The sequence below is a fragment of the Podarcis liolepis genome (genome assembly GCF_965112155.1).
Source record: "Podarcis liolepis genome assembly, chromosome: 1".
Taxonomy (NCBI): domain Eukaryota; kingdom Metazoa; phylum Chordata; class Lepidosauria; order Squamata; family Lacertidae; genus Podarcis; species Podarcis liolepis.
The window spans coordinates 67,549,900-67,573,981 of NC_139554.1; the positions used below are offsets into that span (position 1 = coordinate 67,549,900).

A 24,082-nucleotide genomic window follows, 5' to 3' on the forward strand; every position below is an offset into this window, starting at 1 on the left:
CCGGCTCCCTTGGCCAGTAAAGCAAGATGAGCGCCGCAACCCCAGAGTCATCTGCGACTGGACCTAATGGTCAGGGCTTTACCTTTATTTTTGCAAAACTGCAATAGAAAGGATGGCAGATTTACCTTCTTCAGTGACAACCTACTGCTTCTTTCCCACTTTCCTAGAGCGCGGTTTTCAAAATGTCCTTAGCATTTGTTACTATCAGATCACCCAGTATTTTTATTATTTTAAGGGTTGTAAGCATACTGACCCTTCAAACTGTGAAAAATTGAGATTCTCAGGATTTCATCAAGCAGTATCCGAGCAATATGTTTAATTTAACAACAATTAACTGATGCTCAGCATACACTTGTTGATCAGCTGTATAGTTTCTTGTAAGACAGCAGGAACAGCAACAAGCGAAGGTGCTGCTTGACTTTCCCCTTCCTACCATTTGTGTCTTCAAAATTACCCCCAAAATTATTTCACACAAAACCAAAATCTTCCGAGTTCCCAAACAAGCTATGCTGTTGCCAAAATACACATCCTTGGGAAACATCACATTAAAAGCGGGGAACAATCTTTATAGGCTCTCTTCACAAGGTGGCAATCGCAATGGTTTCCCTCACCTTCTCATTCTGTACTGAATCGGCTGTACTGTACTGTTTTAGAAGTACATGTAAGGTTACAACTTAATAGGGCAAAGTACAGTCTAGTCACATCGGACATTAACTCATGGTTAAGTGTTTCAAAGGTCAAGAACTTGTGTTTCACTAACCATTTGTAACATCCAACCTGTTAGAGGATTTGGGTTACTATAGGATTATTCGTCCAACACCCACCCACACCCTGATGTATTATGCGCAATGCATTCTTGAGGCATCCTTTTTTGCACAATTTATTTGGATAGACAACAGTGTTTATGAAGGATGCTCACTCTGCACTATGACAGAATAAATTCCTGTTCCCTTTCCACCATGCTGTTTATTCTAGTACATGATTCTCCTTTGCATTGATACCCTACATCTGTAAAGCTGTCTGAGCCTAAGGCACGAATAAAATTCCTGCCCAGAACAGGTCACAAAAGTGAAGCTCCTCAATATTTTTAAGTATTTTTAGGGAATTGTTTCTTTCAAGCTCAGATGATTAACACAACTTTTTTAAAGGTCTGATGTGACATGTATATTTCTGCAGAATATTTATTACTCAATTTATTTATTAATTTTTAATGAAAATATATCTTTTTTGTGGCTGAGCATACCAATGAGATAATCCTCATTGCACACATTGCAACTGCTTCAATTATAAACATAATTTCATCTTTTAGCAACATTGTCCAACAGTACCATAATGTTTTTTAGCAATGCTGCCCAGGAGGAACACAGAGGACTTCTACCGTATTTTTTGCTCTATAAGACCCACCAGACCACAAGACGCACCTAGTTTTTGGAGGAGGAAAAGAAGAAAAAAAATATTCTGAATCCCAGAAGCCAGAACAGCAAGAGGGATCGCTGCACAGTGAAAGCAGCGATCCCTCTTGCTGTTCTGGCTTCTGGGATAGCTGCGCAGCCTGCATTTGCTCCATAAGACGCACACACATTTCCCCTTACTTTCTAGGAGGGAAAAAGTGAGTCTTATAGAGCAAAAAATACGGTATTTTGGAACACAGAATTTCATCTGTCACAGTGCAAATTATTCTGATCAATCCTTGGTGCTTCTAAAGATCCAATCTTCTTAGAAGCAAAAGTTGATTCATTGGGAGTTGGTCACATTACCTCACTGCAACTCATTTAGCAGTTGCTGGTAATTTGAAAATGTGGATTTTCTATCAAAGATTGGCTTGGAAATTTTTTAGAGCATGGTCTTATTGAAGAGACTTGCTTATCAAAGCCATGTTGTGAGAGTGATAATCAGAAGAGATAAATTTCAGCTTATCTGGGGGGCTTTCATATCCTATCTGAAAAAGGATGGGATCCTGTTGCAACCTCTAGCGACTCAAGTCATGAAGTGGAAGGGGTTTATAAGGTGCTATTTGGTAATTCTATACTTGCCATTCTCATGAACGGTACTTTATTCTGCTTGGTCAGATTTTTTTTATGTTGTACATTCATAAATATAAAACTTCAATTAAAATCAACTCTTTAAAAAAGAATTAAGAAGAAGTGGATAAAAGGCATTGCCAAATAATTGCAGTGAAACAGAGCAGTCAAAGTATAAAATCTCTCTCCCTACACTGGTAATATTGCTAGACATTTTTTACCTCACTACAGTCAACGTGATGCCTTCCAAATGTTGTTGGACTCCCCCAACTCCCATCAGCAACAACAAGCACGGTCACTGGCCAAGAATGATGGAAGATAAAGTCCAGCAACATCTGGAGGGCATCAAATTGGTGCCTGCAGCTTACTTGTGCAAGATTGTTCTTCATTCATTACAGAACATGAGCTCCACCGAACAACCTCCCCTCTTCCTAGAGTCTCCGCAGCCCCCTATTATTTTATCTGTACTAACCAGAAAATTCTAACCCATCACTCTCCCAGCTCATAATGTTAACTATACTTTATTCAGCAATGCAAAAGAAAATGCACAAAATTGCTGCCCCATTACTATAATGGATTCTATTTTCAAAATCACAAAAATGCTTGATATTGTGCTTGGATTTGAAGTTGAAAGAAGGAGAGGCAAATGGTCTTATATGATTGCAATACTTTACAAAAATGAAGGGGATACGTACACACGACACATTCGCTACCAAAACATAAACTGGGTGTTGTACTACGTGACGGAAAGCTTTCAGTCTCCATCAAGCCATTCAGTGTGACAAGAACATCAGTGTGCATCCAGTAATCATGGTTTTGGTAAGTCTCAATTTCATCCTATTTCAGAACAGTGCTTCTGCATGGACAAATTATGAGTGGCCATAACAAGTATCTCTTCCCACCCAGCTCTGCTCTGTGGGGTACACACAACTGCATTCAGCATGTCACACCGTTACGATTCTTCATGAGCTCCTGCGCAGCCCACTTCTCTAGCACTCCTTAACTACCCAAATGAAGAAAAGCTGGAGAGGCTTATGGAAGGTGCAAACAGGTTTATCCTCACAATAGCCTGCTGCATTGACCACTTGTACGCACACACTGTGGAAAAAGAGGAAAACAGGAACAGGGATTTGTTTATGCCTGCTGGAGAGCCTTCTGTGCATAGGTACTTCCAAAAGAATTGGATTGAAACTTCTTTTTTTCCAAGGCTTTGAGTTAGTATTATCAGGAGCAACAACAGAACCTCTGTAGAAACTGTTGCTTTGGCCTTTCTCCATCACCTCTTTCTTTCAAAATGATGAGCTGCTATTTTTCTTCTTAACACAGTGTTTATAATACAGTAAGCAAAGCTTTGCAAGCAAGTCAGCAACCCTTCTGAAAAGATCATTTCTCTTGCTCGGCACTTTGCACAGCCATGCGCTGCAAGCTAGTGCTTATATTCTGCAATACTATGGGAATTTGCCTTGCATTTCTTACAGCACATATGTTTCAGGCCATCTATTTCCTTTTATTTTTGAGGCTAACTCTTTGGGGTGCAGGGACCTGTCTACGTTATGGTTGAACAAAACCTAGTAGGCAAACCCTTGGAATACTTGGGAAGGAAACACTGAGGAGGGACAATAGCTCAGTGCCTGATTTGCATGCAAAAAGATTCATGTTCAATCCATGGCATTCCCAGTTAACAGGATCAGGTAGTGGAGGGGGAGAGACCCTGGAGAGTTGCTTCCTGAGAGCAGAAGATACTGGGCTAGATGGACCAATGGTCTGACCAGGCATAGTAAGGCAGTTTCCCAGTGGACCTTAAGCATTTTGCCATTTCCCCTGCACTGCTCTAGTTGTGCAGGAACTCATTAGTCCATACAGAGCACCTTGAGCAGTGGTGGCCAACTTGGTACTCTCCACATGCTGTTGGATTCCAACTCCCATCAGCCCCAACCAGCATAGCCAATGGCTAGGGATGCTGGGAGTTGTAGGCTGATGCTAAACAGTCTGCCAATGTCTAAAGCTAGAAAGTCACATGGGTTCAGCTGTTTCAAGGAAAGACACCTCCCAGGTTTAGCTGGCGCCACTTCAGATCCTCTAAGGAAAAATGTCTCATTCTATCAAGCCTCAGGATGGTGGCCACCAGATGCATGAGGTCCTGTGCCATAGTTTCTAAATGTTTTTGTCTTCCTAAATTCCACCACTAGTTCTCAGCACGAAAAGCTCCATCACCGCTACACCACCAATGCTGTCTGACGGAAAGAGAACCAAACAAGCAGAAGTCTCATGGGCTGTTGCTCTCCCATAATTTTCTGTGTATTTAGGGAAGCTCACCATGCACTTTTGAAGATGGTGACAGCAGGTCTTGGAACACAAATCACCATGTATTGATGATTTTAATTCTCAGCAATATTAAAATGGTTTATTTTAAAATAATTTAAAATTATGAGGTCACAAAGGATGACTTAACCCACAGCCAAAAACTGAAATCCAAAATAGCATGAAGGTCACCACCAGTAGGAGGAACTGCTGCCTGGAAAGTGACTGCCAAAGGAAAAGCAACCCTTTGGAGTGATCCTTTAGTGGAACCAAGTCAGAACCCCAGAGACTCTGCTCTGCTGGAAACAGCAAAAGGAACAGCAACCGGGAGAAATTCTGATTCCCAACGCTGTTTTTATATTATATATGCAACTTTAGTGTTCTGATGTTTTATTTTGCTCCGTTGTGTTTTGTTCTCCATTATAAGCAACTTTGCGTATTATTTTAACAGAAAAGCAGGACATAAATATTAAATTTAATCTCTTCATATATAAGGGCTGTATGTACAAACCCTACTAGTGCACACTGCCTATTCAGCCAAGTCAGAGAATACAGGAAGGGCTACAAATATCACAGCAATCCCAAGTTTCAAATATTTATGGAATGTTGAAAGTCAGGCTTGGGATCTCGTAGGATCCATTGGCGGCTGAAAGTTAGCTGTTACCTAGCTGCATAAGCCTTAAAGAAACAGCTACCAACTGAATATAGTATTTACATTATTTTACCTTTACAGTGAATAAGAAATAAAACCATTTGTTATACTGTTTGCTAAGCAGCATAGTCTCAATGCCTGGTGGCAGTGGTTAGGAGGTTTTGAAATGCAAGAGTGGTTGGCAGTGGGAGCAAAACAGGAATCCCGCCAGACACCTGGAAAATCAGCAGTGGTAAATCAAATATGGTTCTCCACATAGAGAGACGTAAATTCACCACAGTCCTCTTGTCTGAGATAGAATCCACCAACCTTACCTTGAGTATCCCCTAGGGTATTGAGCCCTACTCTGTGTGCTGAAAGAGGGGGTGATGTGTACCTCAGAAAATTAAACCACTATACTGCCCAGACTGCAGTTAAGAACCAGGGAAATACTAGGAGAGACAACAGGGGTTGATGGATAGCTCAGGTCCTGCTTGCCAGGTTTCCTTCAGACATCTGGTTGACCACTGTAAGAACAGGATGCTGGACAAGATGGGCCAGCATGCTCCTGTGATCTATGGCCAATGACTAAGGGAGCAGCACAGCTCATGTTGCAACTAACAGGCTGAATCCCCACCTTGCCCAGCAATCCTGCCTCAACCCTGAGTCTTCATTATGCTAACCTGTACAGTATTTCTAAGGAAGATGCTTGTCTGTTGATCTAGGAAAGCAGATACATGTTTTTTCCATGAGAGTACAGTGGATTGAGCCTCCAACTTTAATGGGGGAGGGAGAGGGACTATATCCCAGGACTAGAAGTCTGGAAAATACTGCCCTAAAGCATTTATACACCATAATTCAGTGGTTAACACATATTCTCTCCTAAACAGTATTTATGGGTCACTGTATATTTTTTATCACTGTGCTGCTTCATTTACAGTAATCTTAACTTTTAGCTCAATTCCTGGACATAATGTTTTTTCCATGTTATATTCCTGGGATATTGTCAGCACTACTAAAGCAAGTCCCTATGTGGTGCTCCAATTTCTTTTTATTACAAAGGCTAAGCATTCACTCTGCCTTTATTTCCTGCCTTTGCTTTAAATCGCATCCAAGACACACAGCAAGGCTAACTAAAGTTAGCTTTAAAGCTATCTGGCAACCTTTAATTTTAAAAAGTTTTAAAATAGCCTCCATGTTTTATAGAAAAGCTACCCACAACCATTTTATATCGAACTAAATTAGCCTGATATTATGATCCTCATGGGAAGCGCTTTCCAAGATGTGAAGCAAATTCACGTTAATTGATTGCAAAGTTCACTCTGAAAACCTTCTAGCTATAGTTGTAAATTGCTGCAGTCAAACAGTGTTGGAGCATTGAAGAGGAGAATGTGTGCTGGTTGTTGTTTTTTAACCATTTTCTTTCTTTCTTTTAAAAAAAGGTTTGCCAGTATTTGCTCTGGTGCTCAGTAAGGAAAATCTCAAATACCTAAGCACTCGAGCCTTAGTCACATGTTACCCACATGTGGCCATAAGTGTGTAGAGTAAGGAACTTTTAGAGCCACCTCTGTTGTGTCATCCTTTCACTGTGTGTGGCTGTGCAAGAAGCAAGCCCAGCATACAAGCACCTGCTTGCAGGCACGGTGGTACTTCGGGTTACATACGCTTCAGGTTACATACACTACAGGTTACAGACTCCGCTAACCCAGAAATAGTGCTTCAGGTTAAGAACTTTGCTTCAGGATGAGAACAGAAATTGTGGTCCGGTGGCACGGCGGCAGCAGCAGGTCCCATTAGCTAAAGTGGTGCTTCAGGTTAAGAACAGTTTCAGGTTAAGAGCGGACCTCCGGAACGAGTTAAGTTCTTAACACTGTAGAGGCTCCTCACAATTGGGATACCACATGGTCAGGTGCCCTGGTCCTCCAAAGCCCCTACTCAAAGGCAGGTGTTCACATGCTGAACGCTCTTCTCAAAAAACGAGAAGGAAGCAATGTCCCAGGCAGGGCTAAAAGCACGGCCTGACTTTATACACTTATGCCCTACACATGAGTAATACATTGACAGGGTTAGTGCGTGCTTGCGTGTGTGTCTTTCATAATATGTATGTTTTACAGACCAGGGAAAAGAAGAGCCATGCAATAATCACTTTCTTCTGGAAAGTGGAAATATTGAAAGCTGTTTACTAAATTTTGGATTCCGCTCATTGTTAGAAGGGCCATCTTCAATTTATTTCGTCGTTGCATATTGCAGCAATACTTTTTTAAAAAGACACAAGCCATATGCATGTGATTAACTAACAGCCCCATCATTTTTAGTCACCCGCCAGCCAATTTTAATCAACCACCAAAGCTTTGTTGGCCCTTTAAAACTTGAAGCTGAAGTAATAAAGTGAATGCTTTGCATATCACTAAGTAGCAATGACTGAAGTCGGAGATAAAAGCCACAAGTAACCACATCCCTTAAAGAGGAACTAAGTCCATCTGGATGGGTCCCTTTCATCATCATCTTGCTAAAAAGAGGAAGAGGACAAAGGAGTAGTTTCTTTCTCTCTAATCTTGAAGGCAAAGAGATAGCCTAAATCAACAATGATGTATTTCTAACAAATCAGTAAATGGAATTAAAACTAAGAATTTAACACAACCTGCCTTAGCACCGAAATACAAGTTGGTAGTTCACAAGGGGAAAGATCCAGAAGTAGTCCACACCCAAAACTCTTTTCCTTCATTGTCAGGAATATCATGGCTTGAAGGTTCAAGAGTAATTTAATCAAGTTATGCATTATTCTCCCTTCCACTTCATCAGATTTTTAATTAACTATATTCGAGATTAAGTTCATTATCTCCCAGTGCATTGTTAATGGCAATTTCTGCTAAGAAGGTACACGGCATATTCTGATCACCTACCAGTAAATAAAAAAAGGGGGTGGTGGAAATTAGAATCTTCTCACCGGTATGCTTTACATACTATTTACTATTATCAGGCATGGTTGGAGTACTTTTGAGCGGGTTTTTTTTTCTTTTAAATAAAGTTCTGCTCTAATTTTAAAAGCATGCAATATTCAGTGTACAATCTTTCAACTCAAGCAATGTTTTACATTTAATTTCCTAGATTTCCTCTGGATTTTTTTTAAAATGGTGTTATATTTGGCCACTCCAATCCTCAGACGAAGAGGCCAATCTTAGGGACAAATTATGAATTTTTATAGGATCAAAATGTGACATTTCTGAACTCTTGGGTGGGTACTAATTGAACCTGGAAAGGTATCTGCATTGAATAAGTCTACAACTTCTCCTCTTGTCACCATTATTGTCGTAACTTCCCTGACTCCTTTCCTGAAAATATCACTACATTCATAGGTATCCACCACGCATCTTTCACAGTGTAGACAGACACAAAGAATTCAGCTCCTTTTATAACAGCAACCTCCTGATATAGCATCAATCTATAATGTGTACTGAAAATATCAACATTAACGTTAGCCAACCAACCTTATCAAGATCTTATCAGCTGTAGTATTGCTAAACAACTGCCAGAAACAAGTTTGGCATAAGCACAGGGATGACAGGCCCAAACCTGCCAGCCATTCCAGCTATTTGTTTCACCTACAAGCAAAGCTTGTTTCTCTAGGTTCCCCAACATCCACCCAGAGGCAGAGAAGATCAACTGGGATGAGAAATCCTCAACATACAGAAAGGTTCGACAGGAGCCAATTACATTCACATTGCTTCTAAATAACATGAAAGGAGCAAACCCTGTCCATGGAATCCCATCTAGTTCCCTTCCCAACATTTCTGCAAAGCCAAGGAAGTAAGGAGCAGCAATTAGAAATATGGATGAGGGACAATAGATTTTCAGTTTATGGCAGGGGGTCTGTTTAGTTTCCCAAGAATCAGCAGACCTTCTAAGCTGCTTATCTCATTGAGCCCCATTTGCTTACCACTTGGCCAAAAATGGAATGAACTCAGTCTATACCACTGCATATAGATGAAGGCACATGACTGAAGGCTAAGCTATGACCATAGGTGTAAACACTGTGATGGGAGTGTGGAGGGAGGTGTAATTTGTGGTTAAAAGTTGGATTAATTTAGGAAGCAGGTGACAACAAACCTTAAATTCCTCTTCAGACTTTCCCAGAATTCTCCGTCACTTAATGAGCACATGGCATGCATGATAGCAAAACTAGGTCAGGGAACAAACTACACTCGGAAATCCAAGTCAGTGTCAACAGTATGCAGGGGCACTATCTAGTTTTGTTACCCTTTCTAGATTCCAAGAGAGCTTCTAATTTGACCAATACCTCACAGTGATATTTAATTTTTAAAAAGTAACAAGCTTGGCTCTAGTTATGCTCTTACCAAATGTGAATAACAAAGGCTCATTGCAATAAAACTGCTAGCACATTTGCAAAGCTAAGCAGGGTCTGGTATGGTTTCAAATGGGATGGGGAACCTGGTTTCAAATGGGATGGATGATACCAGTATTGTACTAGATGCCCCTTGTAGTCTGTTCCAACTCTACAATCCTATGATTCTATCATGTAAGAAGCTATATTTCAACTCCCATCAAATGCAACCTTATTTTTTTAACAAAAATTAAAAGGAAAACATATTTTGGTTGAAAGCCAACAGTTTTAAATAGATGGTTTTTAATGCAAGAGCACCAATAGCAGTACTCAGACAGCCAATTAAAAGAAAGCTTTATAGTGACTGAATAAAGTACAAAAGATTCTGCTTATTGGCATTGTATCCAAGAACTACTAAGGCCTGGTTTGGGCATCACGGTAAGTCATAGATGCAAACTATGGCCTACACTGAACATGGAGCATGCTAATGCATGCTGTTGAAATCTCTCATCCCCCCACTCTCCCTTTTGGCAACCAGGAAAGAAACAAACCACAGTGCTAACTAAGCATTATCTGCAAACCAGCACCTGTGGTTTGTTTCCCTCCAAACAACTCACAAAAGGAAGCCAAGGTTTGTAATGTAACATTAAGCCAGGACTGTAATCTGCTTTCTCCCCGGCTGGCAAAGGGCAGTGGGGATTGGGTATGATTTGAGCAGTGTGCACTATCACACTGCTTACTCGGCAGTAAAGCATAATTGTTTGTGGTTATAGCTTACTATACATGTGCAAGCAAAGCTGTATCAAAATCAGGGGGCAACCTTCGACATACGTTTATCATACTGAATCCCATCGATGCATGGGTAGCACACAAGCAGGAATCCAAACCCCCAAAGCAATAGTATCCTATCAAAGGCCCACCCAATGAGCTGAGCAGAGTGGAGATTTTAATTTGGACCTCCCACTCTCAAACCACCATGTTATGTACTGAATTGAATAGGATCCAAACTGCAGCAGTCTGATTGGTCCTAGAACAATAGGATCCAAATTGCAGCAGTCTGATTGGTCCTAGAACAATAGGATTCAGAATGCAGCAGTCTGATTGGTCCTAGAACAATGCAGCAGTATGATTGGTTGGCAGGAACCACCCAATCATGCTCCAGAGATAAGTGAATCCACAACCTGATTGGTTTACAGTAGAATTCCGGGATTAGCCAATCATGTGCAGCCCATTGTGTAAATAATGTATATAAAGCAGATACTGTGAGGGGACTTTCATTCATTCCTCCTCACCACTATGAGCTGAATAAAGAGCATGAAATCACTTTGCGACTCTGAGTATATTTCACTGGCGACGAAGGTGGGATCCCACTGAGCTGACTGCCACACACAGCACCGCAGCAGCGCCACCTGCCGCACCGCTGCCTCGCACCGTGTATCCAGGCTTCAGCTCCGGGACACAAGGAACTCAGAATGGCAGCCAACAGCAGCTTCTCGCCATTCAATCCAGCATCTGGAGACTGGGAAGCATACGCCTCCCGTTTCACCTTCCTCCTAGAAGCCCAAGGGGTCACCCACGAAGAAGACGCCAAGAAGAGGGCGATATTCTTCAGCGTCTGCGGAGAGGAGACGTTTGAAGTCGCCCGGGCTCTCCTTGCGCCTGAAGACGTCGCTACTGTTCCATACAAAACAATAATGGAACAGCTGAAGGGGCACTTTTCGCCGCAGCCCTCAGTGGTGGCTCGTCGAAATGCCTTCTACGCAAAGCGGCAAGCCCCTGGGGAATCCATAACTGGGTTTGTGACCTCTCTCCGCCAAGCCGCCCGGTTCTGCAACTTCTCAGAGCTGGAGAACATGCTTTGTGACCGCCTCGTCGGTGGCCTGAAGGATGAGAAGCTGCAACGACGCCTCTACGCTAAGAAGGACCTAACGTTCCAGGTCGCTCTGGAGGAGGCCCTGGCAACGGAAGCTGCCGAGAGGTCGACGCAAGAGGCACAACCGAGCCTGCCATCCCAACCGAGGGTCCACCACGAAGACCTCACCGACGACTCAGGATCCAACAGGGAGGAGGTGCACCGAGTACAGCAGCGCACTCAAGCAGCGCACAGACCACAGCTGCCTCAACGAGAAGGAGGAAACTGCGCAAGCTGCGGGGAGAGTCACGAGAGGAGGACCTGCCGTTTCCGCAACGCAGAGTGCAGGCAGTGCAGAAAATTGGGACACATCGCCCGGGTGTGTCGGGCTCAGCCCACCCGACACCAGGCATCAGATGACCAATCCAAGAGCCCCAGGTCCCGGGGCCCAACGCACCAAGGCAACTCGACGGAGGTCACGGACTGCCAGGTATACCAGTTGCCCCACCCCAACGTAGAGAAAATTTATGTAGAGGTACAGATAGAGGGGGCCCCATGCCGCATGGAGCTTGACACGGGTTCAACTCTATCCATAATCTCGGCAAGGACCTTAAGGAAACTGTGTCCTACTGGGGGTCCCAAACTCAGGCCGGCCCCATTCACCCTACGGGACTTCCAGAAACGTAAGGTCCCCACAATGGGGGTGGGGACCTTCAGGGTGCAATACCGAGGGCGGACGCGGCAACTGGACTTGCTTGTGGTCAAGGGCCCCTACATTAGCTTACTGGGATTGGCATGGTTTGGACCACTGGGGCTAGCTGTCACCGGGGTGAACCACACTACCTTACAAGTGGACGTAGACGCCATATGCAAGGAATTTCCAGGGGTTTTCGACGGGAAATTGGGACAGTATACGGGGCCCCCCCATTGCGCTACAGCTTGACCCCGCAGTACGACCAGTCAGGCTCAAGGCCCGCCGGGTCCTGTTCGCCTTGAAACCCCGTATAGACGAGGAATTGGACCGACTCGTGGAGCAAGGAGTGCTGGAGCCGGTGCCTAATGCCCCCTGGGAAACCCCAATCGTCACACCCGTCAAGCCTAATGGTTCGGTCCGCATCTGCGCAGACTACAAATGTACCATAAACAAGGCCCTCACGGCCCACGCATACCCAGTGCCAGTGGTCAGCCATGTCCTTGCCACCCTGGCTGGGTCGAAATTTTTTGGCAAGCTGGACTTGGCCCAAGCATATCAACAGCTGCCAGTAGATGAGGCCACAGCAGAGGCACAGACGATTGTGACGCACAGAGGAGCGTTCAGGGTAAAGCAGCTGCAATTCGGGGTCAGTGTGGCACCAGGCATATTCCAGAATCTAATGGACTCTCTCCTTAAAGGGATTCCTGGCGTCACCCCCTTCTTCGATGATGTGTTGATTGCCGGGCCCACACCAGAGGAGTTTGAGGACCGCCTCCGCACCGTTCTGCACCATTTCCAGACAGCAGGTCTCAAGGTGAAGCGGGAAAAATGTCTACTAGGAGTGCCTCAGGTGGACTTTCTGGGATTTATGGTGGACGCAGAAGGGGTCCACCCGACTGGGGACAAGGTACGGGCCATTTGTGATGCCCCAGCGCCCAAGAGCAAGACTGAACTTCAGGCCTTCTTGGGACTATTGAACTTTTACCATTCCTTCCTTCCCCACAAGGCGGCAGTAGCGGAGCCCCTACACAGACTCCTGGACAAGCGGGCCCCTTGGGTGTGGGGCCAGCGCCAGGAGGCCGCAATCCAGGCAGTCAAGGACTTGCTTGTCTCAAACTCGGTCTTGGCACACTTCGACGAGAGGCTGCCGGTGGTGCTAGCATGCGACGCCTCACCCTATGGCATTGGCGCTGTCCTGGGGCACCAACTCCCAGATGGAAGAGAGGTACCGGTGGCCTACTTTTCCCAGACACTCAACGCAACCGAGCGGAACTACTCGCAAATCGACAAGGAGGGGCTTGCAATCGTGAAGGGAGTAAAAAAATTCCATGATTTCTTGTACGGGCGGCCCTTCACCGTGGTGACTGACCACAAGCCGTTGCTTGGTTTGTTTGCCCCTGAAAAGCAGACCCCCCAAGTGCTGTCTCCTCGCGTCCTCAGGTGGTCAATTTTCCTTGCCAGCTACCAGTATGCACTGATTCACCGACCTGGGAAGGCGATGGGCCATGCGGACGCCCTCAGCAGGCTACCACTACCGGAAACAGGCCCTGACCCAGCACCTGCACAAGAGGTTATGAGCCTGGAGCTGCTTCCCGACCGCCCCGTTCAGGCACAAGAAGTTGCACACCATTCCAAGAAAGATAGGGTCATCTCCCGGGTCCTGGACTGGGTGTGGAGGGGATGGCCCAGCAGCAGCCCCGGGCCAGAATTCGCCGGCTACGCAACCCGCAAACATGAACTGTCGGCCCACAAGGGGTGCCTGTTATGGGGAAGCAGAGTCGTTGTTCCCCAGCCCCTCCGCAAAAGGGTCCTCACAGCCCTACACGAGACACATCCAGGGGTAGTAAGAATGAAGGCCCTTGCCAGGAGTTATGTGTGGTGGCCGGGGATCGATGGAGAGATAGAGGCCTGGGTCAAACACTGCCAGGCCTGCCAAGAATCCCGCCCAGATCCCCCAAGGGCCCCAGTCCAGTCCTGGGAGTCTGCCCGAGCACCATGGTCACGCCTGCATGTGGATTTTGCTGGCCCCTTTCAGGGGAAAACATTCTTCATAGTGGTGGACTCCTACACCAAATGGCTGGAAGTCGCACTGGTACCGTCCACTTCCACGTCCGCAGCCATCCGGGTTCTACGCAGGCTGTTTGCAACCCACGGGCTCCCTGACACTCTCGTCTCAGACAATGGGACTGCATTTACATCAGGAGAATTCCAAACCTTCACGGTGCAGAACGCCATCCGCCACATCCGTTCGGTGCCGTTCCACCCTGCCACCAATGGCCAAGCAGAACGCATGGTGCGGACCACCAAGGACACCCTTCGCCGCATGACGCATGGGGACTGGGAGTACCGCCTTGCCACATTCCTTCTAGCACAGCACAGCACCCCCAGCTCAACGACTGGCCGGAGCCCCGCTGAACTACTAATGGGTCGGCGCCTTGCAATCAGATTGGACCGCCTTCACCCCGATAGAGCTCAGGATGAGGTAGTGGTGGGGGAAGGCAGGAACCCCCGGACCTTCGAGGCCCAGGACCCAGTGTACGCAAAGAATTTTGGGGCAGGCCCAGCTTGGGTACCCGCCACAGTCACCAGGGTCACTGGCCCCGTGTCGTACGAGGTGCTAACGGATGGGGGGCAATGCTGGCGCCGCCACTGCGACCAGATACGGCGACGATTCCTGGAAGAAAACCAGGAGGAGAACAGGTCAGAGGAGTCCCAAGGGAACAGCGGGGCAGTGAGGCCCATAGAGCAGGAGGGGCCAGCAGGAGAGGCAGAATCAGTAAATACAGAGAGGACCCGTGAGGCCGAAAGGACACCGGAACCAGAACCACGACTGAGCGAGCCGGTTGCACCAGACCAATCAGGCCCATCACAGCCAGCATCCTTGGAACACGAGCCTGAACCTGAACCTCGGACCAGGGAACACCACAGGCTGCAACGCACACGTAGGCCGCCGGCGTACCTCAAGGAATATGAATGCGACCTCCTGGGCAGGACTGGAACTTAGAGGGGAGGGGTGTTATGTACTGAATTGAATAGGATCCAAACTGCAGCAGTCTGATTGGTCCTAGAACAATAGGATTCAGAATGCAGCAGTCTGATTGGTCCTAGAACAATGCAGCAGTATGATTGGTTGGCAGGAACCACCCAATCATGCTCCAGAGATAAGTGAATCCACAACCTGATTGGTTTACAGTAGAATTCCGGGATTAGCCAATCATGTGCAGCCCATTGTGTAAATAATGTATATAAAGCAGATACTGTGAGGGGACTTTCATTCATTCCTCCTCACCACTATGAGCTGAATAAAGAGCATGAAATCACTTTGCGACTCTGAGTATATTTCACACCATGGTCATCAAGTCACAGCATCAATAGCTCTAAGAAAAGTCTCAGCCCAGCCTACTATCACACTGCTGTTGAACGAACAACTGTGGATTTTGTATTTATAAAGGGAGTAATATTTTCCCACACATGATAGATAACCTAGCTTGAGGCCTTTTGATAGAGCAGGGAGAGCATTTAAAAAGCAATGCTACTTTTGAATGAAGTGATTGATGCGGTCATGCCAATGTGTGCCACATGCATAAAAACGTCTTTCAGTACAGCATATTACTTTCACAAAGACTTGTGTATGGAGGCACTCTGTCTTAAGCATCATGCAGTTTTGACTTTGGAAGGCTCCACGGATACCCATTTTCTTGACTGTGCTCTATTTTTCTAGGTTGTTCTCATATTATGCACACTTAGTCTTTGTTTCTTACTGCTGTAAATATTTTACACCACTTCATTTCCATTTGTATAGGTTTTTTCCTTCAAGCATACAAACTCTTATGCTGCTCTGCTGTTTCAACAAATATGTCCTGTAAGATCGAGTTTATACGTAAGAAATAACATAACAAAAACTGGCAACGAAGTCCAGGCACTTCATGCATGCTAAGAGGTGCTGAAAGAATCATGTGCTTCTCCATGATATGTTTCCACTGTAGCATGCAAGATTGGGGCAGGGTCATGAATTCCCCACCCCATCCCAGGATGCACCGCCTTCTAGATATGAGAACAGCCAGTGACTCTCCTTCTTCCCTTCCTAATACATTATGGGCGAAGGAGGAAGCACAACTCACTCCCACTTCCTGTTTCTTGTAATGTCTAAAGCATCTCAGCAAGCATTCAAACACCTACGACAAATCACAAGTTGTCTGTTTCAACATCCACCTCCATATTCCACCTTTAAAGCACGTGAGGTTCTTGCACCTGCAGGTACTGTGAACATTCCTGCTTAATACGATGATAATGATCAGAAGTTAAGAGCAAATGACAAATTTGCTACAGACAAGCCAAGTTATTTTGCAACAATTATTCAATGTGCTAGCACCAATTTTGGATCTCAGATTTCTAAAAGGAAAAAAAAGGAAGAGCCTTAAAAGAAAACCCTGCAAATATTAATTTTAAATAGGGAGTTACTTTACATTTTTACATTTCTATTCCACAATTCATTCCAAGGCAGTGTATATGTGGCTCCCTGGCAGTCACCCATTCAGACACTGGTCAGATCCAGACCTGCTTAGCTTCAGCTCATGCGCCTTTAGACCATGCAAATAGTTTCCTCTTTAAACATATTACAATATTGTACTGGGGGAAGGCATACCTCTTAGCTTCTGAAGGATGCTCAAGAGAAAAAGTTAATACCTATTTTCTGTGCCTAAGTTATAGACTGAACAACTGCATGTCTTGCTCTACATATCGTGGCCTGGCAAGAATGTTGGAACCATCAGCTGATTTGTGGAGTGGCACGGCAGCTACTATGGCTAGAGGGAAAGAGTAATCCTCCCACGAGATCTTGGGCCCTCTGCACAGCCCAATGAGATCTCGGGGAAGGGTAGACCTTCGTCTAAAAGGACTGGCTGCCATTCTGCCCAGCCTTCTTCCTCCCCACCACAAGTAGGGCAAACTTTCCCAGTCCTCCCTCCTTCAGTTTAAAGGCTCCCTCCTAAGACTTCCAGTGGTCACTGGTTTACAAAGTCAGAAAGGAATTTTACTCTCAACTGCAACTAGGCTCTAGGTTGGGAGAATTTTGCCTTTCTCCCAGTGAAGAGCACATGTTTGTTAGGCATCTTGTCTTCATTGTCAGAATTCGGGCAGAAGCGGCATTGGGTAGAGTATATGTAAAAAGGGGGCCCCCTTAAGGGGCCTGGAGGGCAAACAACCCCAGGAGGCCTTAGCAGCCAACTGGTCAGTAGCCATCTAAAGCTATTAGCAGTACTGTTTTGTGCCATGCTGAGTCCTTAATGCTGGATAACTACCCATAAGATACCCCAGCAGTCCTGTAGGGATCAAGAGCAGACTTCAGATCAGATGTTCCTCAGTCAACAAATTCTGTCCTAATGCCAGGCCAGGTCCACCTATTTCTGTTAGTCAATAAAGCTGTGGCCAATTTTCACCCACATACAGATCCTGGTCTATTACAGTGGTGCCTCGCAAGACGAAATTAATTTGTTCCGCAAGTTTTTTCTTCTTGCGAGTTTTTTGTCTTGCAAAGCACGGTTTCCCATAGGAATGCATTGAAAATCAATCAATGCGTTCCTATGGAAACCGCCTTCAGACCAGGTCCGGGGACAGTCTGTCCCCCGACCTCTTCTGAAGGCTGGGGGGGGGGGGACAAGGGCTTTTCTTCCCACCGCCAGCCTTCAGAAGGCTGTTCTGAAGGCTGGCGGTGGGAAGAAAAGCCCTTCTCCCCACCTTCCGCCCCGCAAGCTCCGGGGACAGGAGCGCTTTGCTGCCGACCGCCAGCATTTTAAAAGCCCCTGCTGTCCCGGGGCGATTTTAAAATGCTGGCGGGCGGCAGCGAAGCCTCCGCTGTCCCGGGGCGATTTTAAAATGCTGGCGGGCGGCAGCGAAGCCTCCGCTGTCCCGGGGCGATTTTAAAATGCTGGCGGGCGGCAGCGAAGCCTCCGCTGTCCTGGGGTGATTTTAAAATGCTGGCGGGCGGCAGCGAAGCCTCCGCTGTCCCGGGGTGATTTTAAAATGCTGGCGGGCGGCAGCGAAGCCTCCGCTGTCCTGGGGCGATTTTAAAATGCTGGCGGGCGGCAGCGAAGGCTTCGATGCCGCCCGCCAGCATTTTAAGATCGCCCGGGACAGCGGAGAAGTCTCCGCTGTCCCGGAAAGGCAGGCGGGGGGGAGCAAAGACTTTTGCCCCCCGCCGGCCTTCAGAAGAGGTCCAGGACCTCTTCTGAAGGCCGGCGGTGGGCGAAAGTCTTTGCTCCCGACCGCCAGCATTTTAAAAGAGGTCCCCGGAGATTTCCACTGATAGGCTATTCTGGCAACGTGGAAACCAAGCAAGCCCATAGGGAAATTCGTCTTGCGGAACGACTCAAAAACGGAAAACTCTTTCGTCTTGCGAGTTTTTCGTTTTGCGAGGCGTTCGTCTTGCGAGGCACCACTGTATTTGGCATGTACCCTCACCTGGCCTTGAAGGGGGCTGCCAGTACAAATGCCCCAGAAGTGGTTTTGCACAACAGGATGCTGCAGAGGATTGTTCTATTTGCCAGGTACCTGCTATAAGTACTAGTACCAAGATCATGAAAACAAATTGCTTCTGCTTTTCTACAATTAACCGCAGTTTACAATGAGTTCACTGTTTCCTGCTGCAGCAAATGATGCCAAGTATTAGCAATAAAGCTTTGAATAAGAGTGTGGTGAGAGAAATCAGACCATAAGCCACAGTCACATGATGCCCTACTACAATTGCTTCATTTGTTGCCCAGTACAGAATTAGTGTCAAGCCATCAGTTGTGGCAGCCTTGAGCATATACAATATAAAAGGTACAAGTCAGCAACAGATGAAATAAAATTTAGTTTCAAATGCATGGGACAATTCAGATTACTTTTATAACCCTAGATGGGTTGCTATGGTCCTGGGGAAACATTATTGCCCTATACATAGCTGTTGTGTAGGGCAATAACGTTTTCTCAGCACAGGGCCAGTTCAGTCATTTACTCAGTTTACTAAAGCGTACTGCTCACTCCCAGCTTACAAAACTAGCCCTATTTTTAGGAGGGGTGTGTGTGTGTGCGCGCTCAGAGGTTAGTCACAGACCATGTTCACATCAATCTTCATATCAAATCCTTAACCTGCTTAGACATGTCATTGAGTGGAATCGTAAAAAGCAAGCAAACAAACAAACAAAACCTAAAGAAAATGTCAAAGCTGGTAACACCAGTAAGTTCATTTACACACCCAAATGAGACAGCAGAGCCACTGATAGGCTATTCTGGCAACGTGGAAACCAAGCCAAGCCAAAAAAAAATATCAAACCAGCTTCATGCACACACAAAAAAGAATGATCATGATCTATCAAAGTTATAACAGCATCAGTGTGAATCTGCAGAAAGGGAAGCTACCATGGCTGAAGGCATTTCTTTCTATTAAGAGAACTTTGGAAACCACAAAAAGTTTCAAAAGCAGAAGAAAGTTGGAAGGGGTAGAGATCCCATTCTCTCAGTGTGCCATGTAGAGAATATCTACTTCTGTTTTACTGCAGGAGAACAGAGGATAGCTGCAAGATGCCTTCACAGTAACTGAGCACGATCCTTTTGAGTAGATGTGATGAATAAATCTTATCAGAAGTATGAGAGGCACTGGCTAATTCCTATGGAATTCCCAGTGCTGTTCACCTTTGTCCATGTGTACACTCACTGCTGCATGCTGGATATTAGTCATCTGCAGGTTAAAAGGTTGGATCTGAGCATGCCTGCAAGGCAAGGCAGGTATCCAAACCAGGTCATCATCTAATTAGGACTTTGGTTAAGCCTCTCTCTTTTTTTTTCAAGAGTTGTTTTGACAAGCCAAAGAAGTTCAGTGTGTCAACATTTTCAGCCCTTGGAAATAGAGCAGATTGGTGCGATCACATGTTCTGTTGGGCAAAATCTGATGATCTGCTGTACACACGGAGCAAGCATAAGAGGGCAAAATGCCAAGCAAGCATAACTGACAGATCGTGTTTACATTTCCCAAATGTAAGACTTGGATTCTTAGTGTTAATCATTCATTGCCTTGCGATAGGACAGCAGTTTCACTCTCACAGGACAGTCTCTCCAACTCCAGTTATTCCTCACCCCAAATTCTCTGAATTGTCCCCATGAGCATTGCTGCTTATCATCACACAGGGCTGATATTCTCACTCTCGGAAGCTAATCCACTGCTTTGAGTGTCTTAATAGGATCATGACAGACTGTGTCAGCTGGAAAGAGCATATATGAAAACCACAGAAGGGAAGTCGTATTTTTATGCATGGAAAGACTAATTAGGAGGTAATTTACAAAACAAGCAGTTTGTATACTAAAGCACTACAAAACGCCTCTGCTGCAATTTAGTAAAAAATGTGGCGCACAGGCCAAGTCATAAAACAAACTCAACTGTCAGGAGTTTGCAGGAATCTGTATGATGAAGCACTGAACTGCAGGTGGCAGCCTTCTTAGTGAAGAACCTTCTAGACTGACACTACCCACTTAGGCTGACGGCTGGATCTTACTGTGCAGGAAGAGTAGAAAGGCCTTTACTGTATCAAGCAAAAATAAAATAAAGCCTTCCTGAGTTCTTGACTATTCCTGTATACTTGTGCATTCCTTGAACCTGCCTCTAGTTTTCCCCCTTCAGTCCTGATTTGCTCATTTATTCCCAACGACCAGCCCATCTTGCAGCTCCTGGCTCCTGATTCTCCAACTTCCTTGTATTTAGTCCAACATCATCTTAACAACATAGGGAAGGGCCATAGCTCAGTAGTAAAGCATCTGCCAAACTTGCAGGTGGTCCCAAGTTCAATCCACAACATCTCCAGGTAGGGCTGGAGGAGAACTCTGTCTGAAAATCCTGGACAGCAGCTGCCAGCCACTGAGCTAGATAGACCAATCATCCAAGTTGGTATAAGGCAACTTTCTATGTTCTTGCATTTCGTATCACTCAAAAAATAAATCACACACATCCCAGAAGTTAGAAAAGCTTTTAAGATGAACTGAATACAGTGGTACCTCAGGTTACATATGCTTCAGGTTACAGACTCCGCTAACCCAAAAATATTACCTCGGGTTAAGAACTTTACCTCAGGATGAGAACAGAAATCATGCTCTGGCGGCGCGGCGGCAGCAGGAGACCCCATTAGCTAAAGTGGTGCTTCAGGTTAAGAACAGTTTCAGGTTAAGTACAGACCTCGGGAACGAATTAAGTACTTAACCCAAGGTACCACTGTAGTCTGAAAAGGGGATGTAGTGTACTAAAGTGAAGTAAGATAGTATTAAGCCAATCAGAAATTGGTGAAAAGCCTACAACCTGTTATGACTCCACCACCTTGTTGTATATAAATTTTATTAAATAAATAAGGTAAATAAATATTTTCTTGTGCTGAAAAGATAACAGGTATTTGTAGATTGACATTATGTTGCTGAAGTACTGCTTTCTTTTAAAAAAAAATACAGTAGGAGCAAGGTTTATAAGCTTCTGCAATTATATGCCTAAATAAAGGAAGCTCCCTCTTCTGGAAGTTATTTGAACAAATCAGCTCCATTAAGTATGCTGAAATATTCTGACTAAAAGGTTATATCGCTATATAATTCCATAAGGTTTCCCTGAAATTTGATCAAGACACCAAAGGAATGAAATAATCTCCCTGATTAAAAAAGAGAGAAATAAATATACATAAATTTTGTATAGAAAAAGACATTTCAATACTATCAGCTAGTATGCACAGTTACTTAAATAATGGCACACTATATATCTTGCATTTATTATCAGTCTTAACAGGTGAGGAAGAGTATTAGTTTGCCTCCCACCCTCCCAACCTCTTAGCATGTATACCCAACGTCAAACTTGTAGTATGTATATATATACATATATCTGCAACAATTAACGGTACCTCTAAACATCCAGGCTATTATCTATAGTATTAGAATTAATGTCTATGTTAAAATTTGGTGGATTGTACAGAGCTGTGGATTTTACCTTATCCTTCATTGCATTTGATAATAAAGTTTGTGATCAGATAAGGCAATGCAGATTGTGCCACAGGAGGAGAGGGGACTTTATGGACTGTCAGTCATCTGAGCACTGGTGGCTGATAAAGTACTACAGAGGTCACTTCCTGAAATCTGTGACCTTGACTGCACCAGTACCCACTTCAAATATTTTATCCAGTTCTCTCTTCTACTTCAGAAAGCAGTGACCTAGATCTGGCCTGTACGAACAATGCTGCTCAAGACAAGGGCTAATAAGGAAGTGTAATTAACAGGAGTTTACACAAGGAAACTCTACACATGGACACCACCAGATGGGCAGCATCGAAATCAGATTGATTATATTCTCTGCAGCCAAAGATGGAGAAGCTCTATACAGTCAGCAAAAACAGGACCTAGAGCTGACTGTGGCTCAGATCATCAGCTTCTTATAGCAAAATTCAAGCTTAAACTGAAGAAAGTAGGAAAAACCACTGGGCTGGTAAGATACAATCTAAGTCAAATCCCTTATGAATACACAGTGGAAGTGAGGAACAGGTTTAAGGATTTAGATTTGGTGGACAGAGTGCCTGAAGAACTATGGATGGAGGCTCGTAACATTATACAGGAGGCAGCAACTAAAACCATCCCAATGAAAAGGAAATGCAAGAAAGCAAAGTGGCTGTCCAACGAGGCCTTACAAATAGCAGGGGAGAGAAGGCAAGCAAAATGCGAGGGAGATAGTGAAAGATACAGGAAATTGAATGCAGATTTCCAAAAAATAGCAAGGAGAGACAAGAAGGCCTTCTTAAATGAGCAAAGCAAAGAAATAGAGGAAAACAATTGAATGGGAAAAACCAGAGATCTGTTCAAGAAAATTGGAGATATGAAAGGAACATTTCGTACAAAGATTACCATAATAAAAGACAAAAGTGGAAAAGACCTAACAGAAGCAGAAGACATCAAGAAGAGGTGGCAAGGATACACAGAGGAACTATACCAGAAAGATATGGATGTCTCGTACACCCCAGGTAGTGTGGTTGCTGACCTTGAGCCAGACATCCTGGAGAGTGAAGTCAAATATGCCTTAGAAAGCACTGCAAACAACAAGGCCAGAGGAAGTGATGGTATTCCAGCTGAACTATTTAAAATTTTAAACGATGATGCTGTTAAGGTGCTACACTCAATATGCCAGCAAGTTTGGAAAACTCAGCAGTGGCCAGAGGATTAGAGAGGATCAGTCTACATCCCAATCCCAAAGAAGGGAAGTGCCAAAGAATGCTCCAACGACCGCACAATTGCACTCATTTCACACGCTAGCAAGGTTATGCTTAAAATTCTACAAGGCAGGCTTAAGCAGTATGTGGACCGAGAACTCCCAGAAGTGCAAGCTGGATTTCGAAGGGGCAGAGGTTCAAAATTGGGAAAGGAGTACGGCAAGGCTGTATATTGTCTCCCTGCTTATTTAACTTATATGCAGAATTCATCATGCGAAAGGCTGGGCTGGATGAATCCCAAGCCGGAATTAAGATCGCTGGAAGAAATATCAACAACCTCAGATATGCAGATGACACAACCTTGATGGCAGAAAGTGAGGAGGAATTAAAGAACCTTTTAATGAGGGTGAAAGAGGAGAGCGCAAAATATGGTCTGAAGCTCAACATCAAAAAAACGAAGATTATGGCCACTGGGCCCATCACCTCCTGGCAAATAGAAGGGGAAGAAATGGAGGCAGTGAGAGATTTTACTTTCTTGGGCTCCATGATCACTGCAGATGGTGACAGCAGTCATGAAATTAAAAGACGCCTGCTCCTTGGGAGAAAGGCAATGGCAAACCTAGACAACATCTTAAAAAGCAGAGACATCACCTTGCCAACAAAGGTCCGTATAGTAAAAGCCATGGTTTTCCCAGTAGTGATGTATGGAAGTGCGAGCTGGACCATAAAGAAGGCTGATCACCGAAAAATTGATGCTTTTGAATTATGGTGCTGGAGGAGACTCTTGAGAGTCCCATGGACTGAAAGAAGATCAAACGTATCCATTCTTAAGAAAATCAGCCCTGAGTGCTCACTGGAAGGACAGATCCTGAAGCTGAGGCTCCAATACTTTGGCCACCTCATGAGAAGAGAAGACTCCCTGGAAAAGACCCTGATGTTGGGAAAGATGGAGGGCACAAGAAGAAGGGGACGACAGAGGATGAGATGGTTATACAGTGTTCTCGAAGCTACAAACATGAGTTTGACCAAACTGCTCTGGTCCA

General features: G+C 45.0%; 1 protein-coding gene across 23 annotated transcripts in view; it reads right to left on the reverse strand.

The window, feature by feature from the left end:
• MICAL2 (microtubule associated monooxygenase, calponin and LIM domain containing 2) overlaps positions 1-24,082 on the reverse strand; it is a 185,209-nt gene that overhangs the window by 110,929 nt on the left and 50,198 nt on the right. The window lies entirely within an intron of this gene.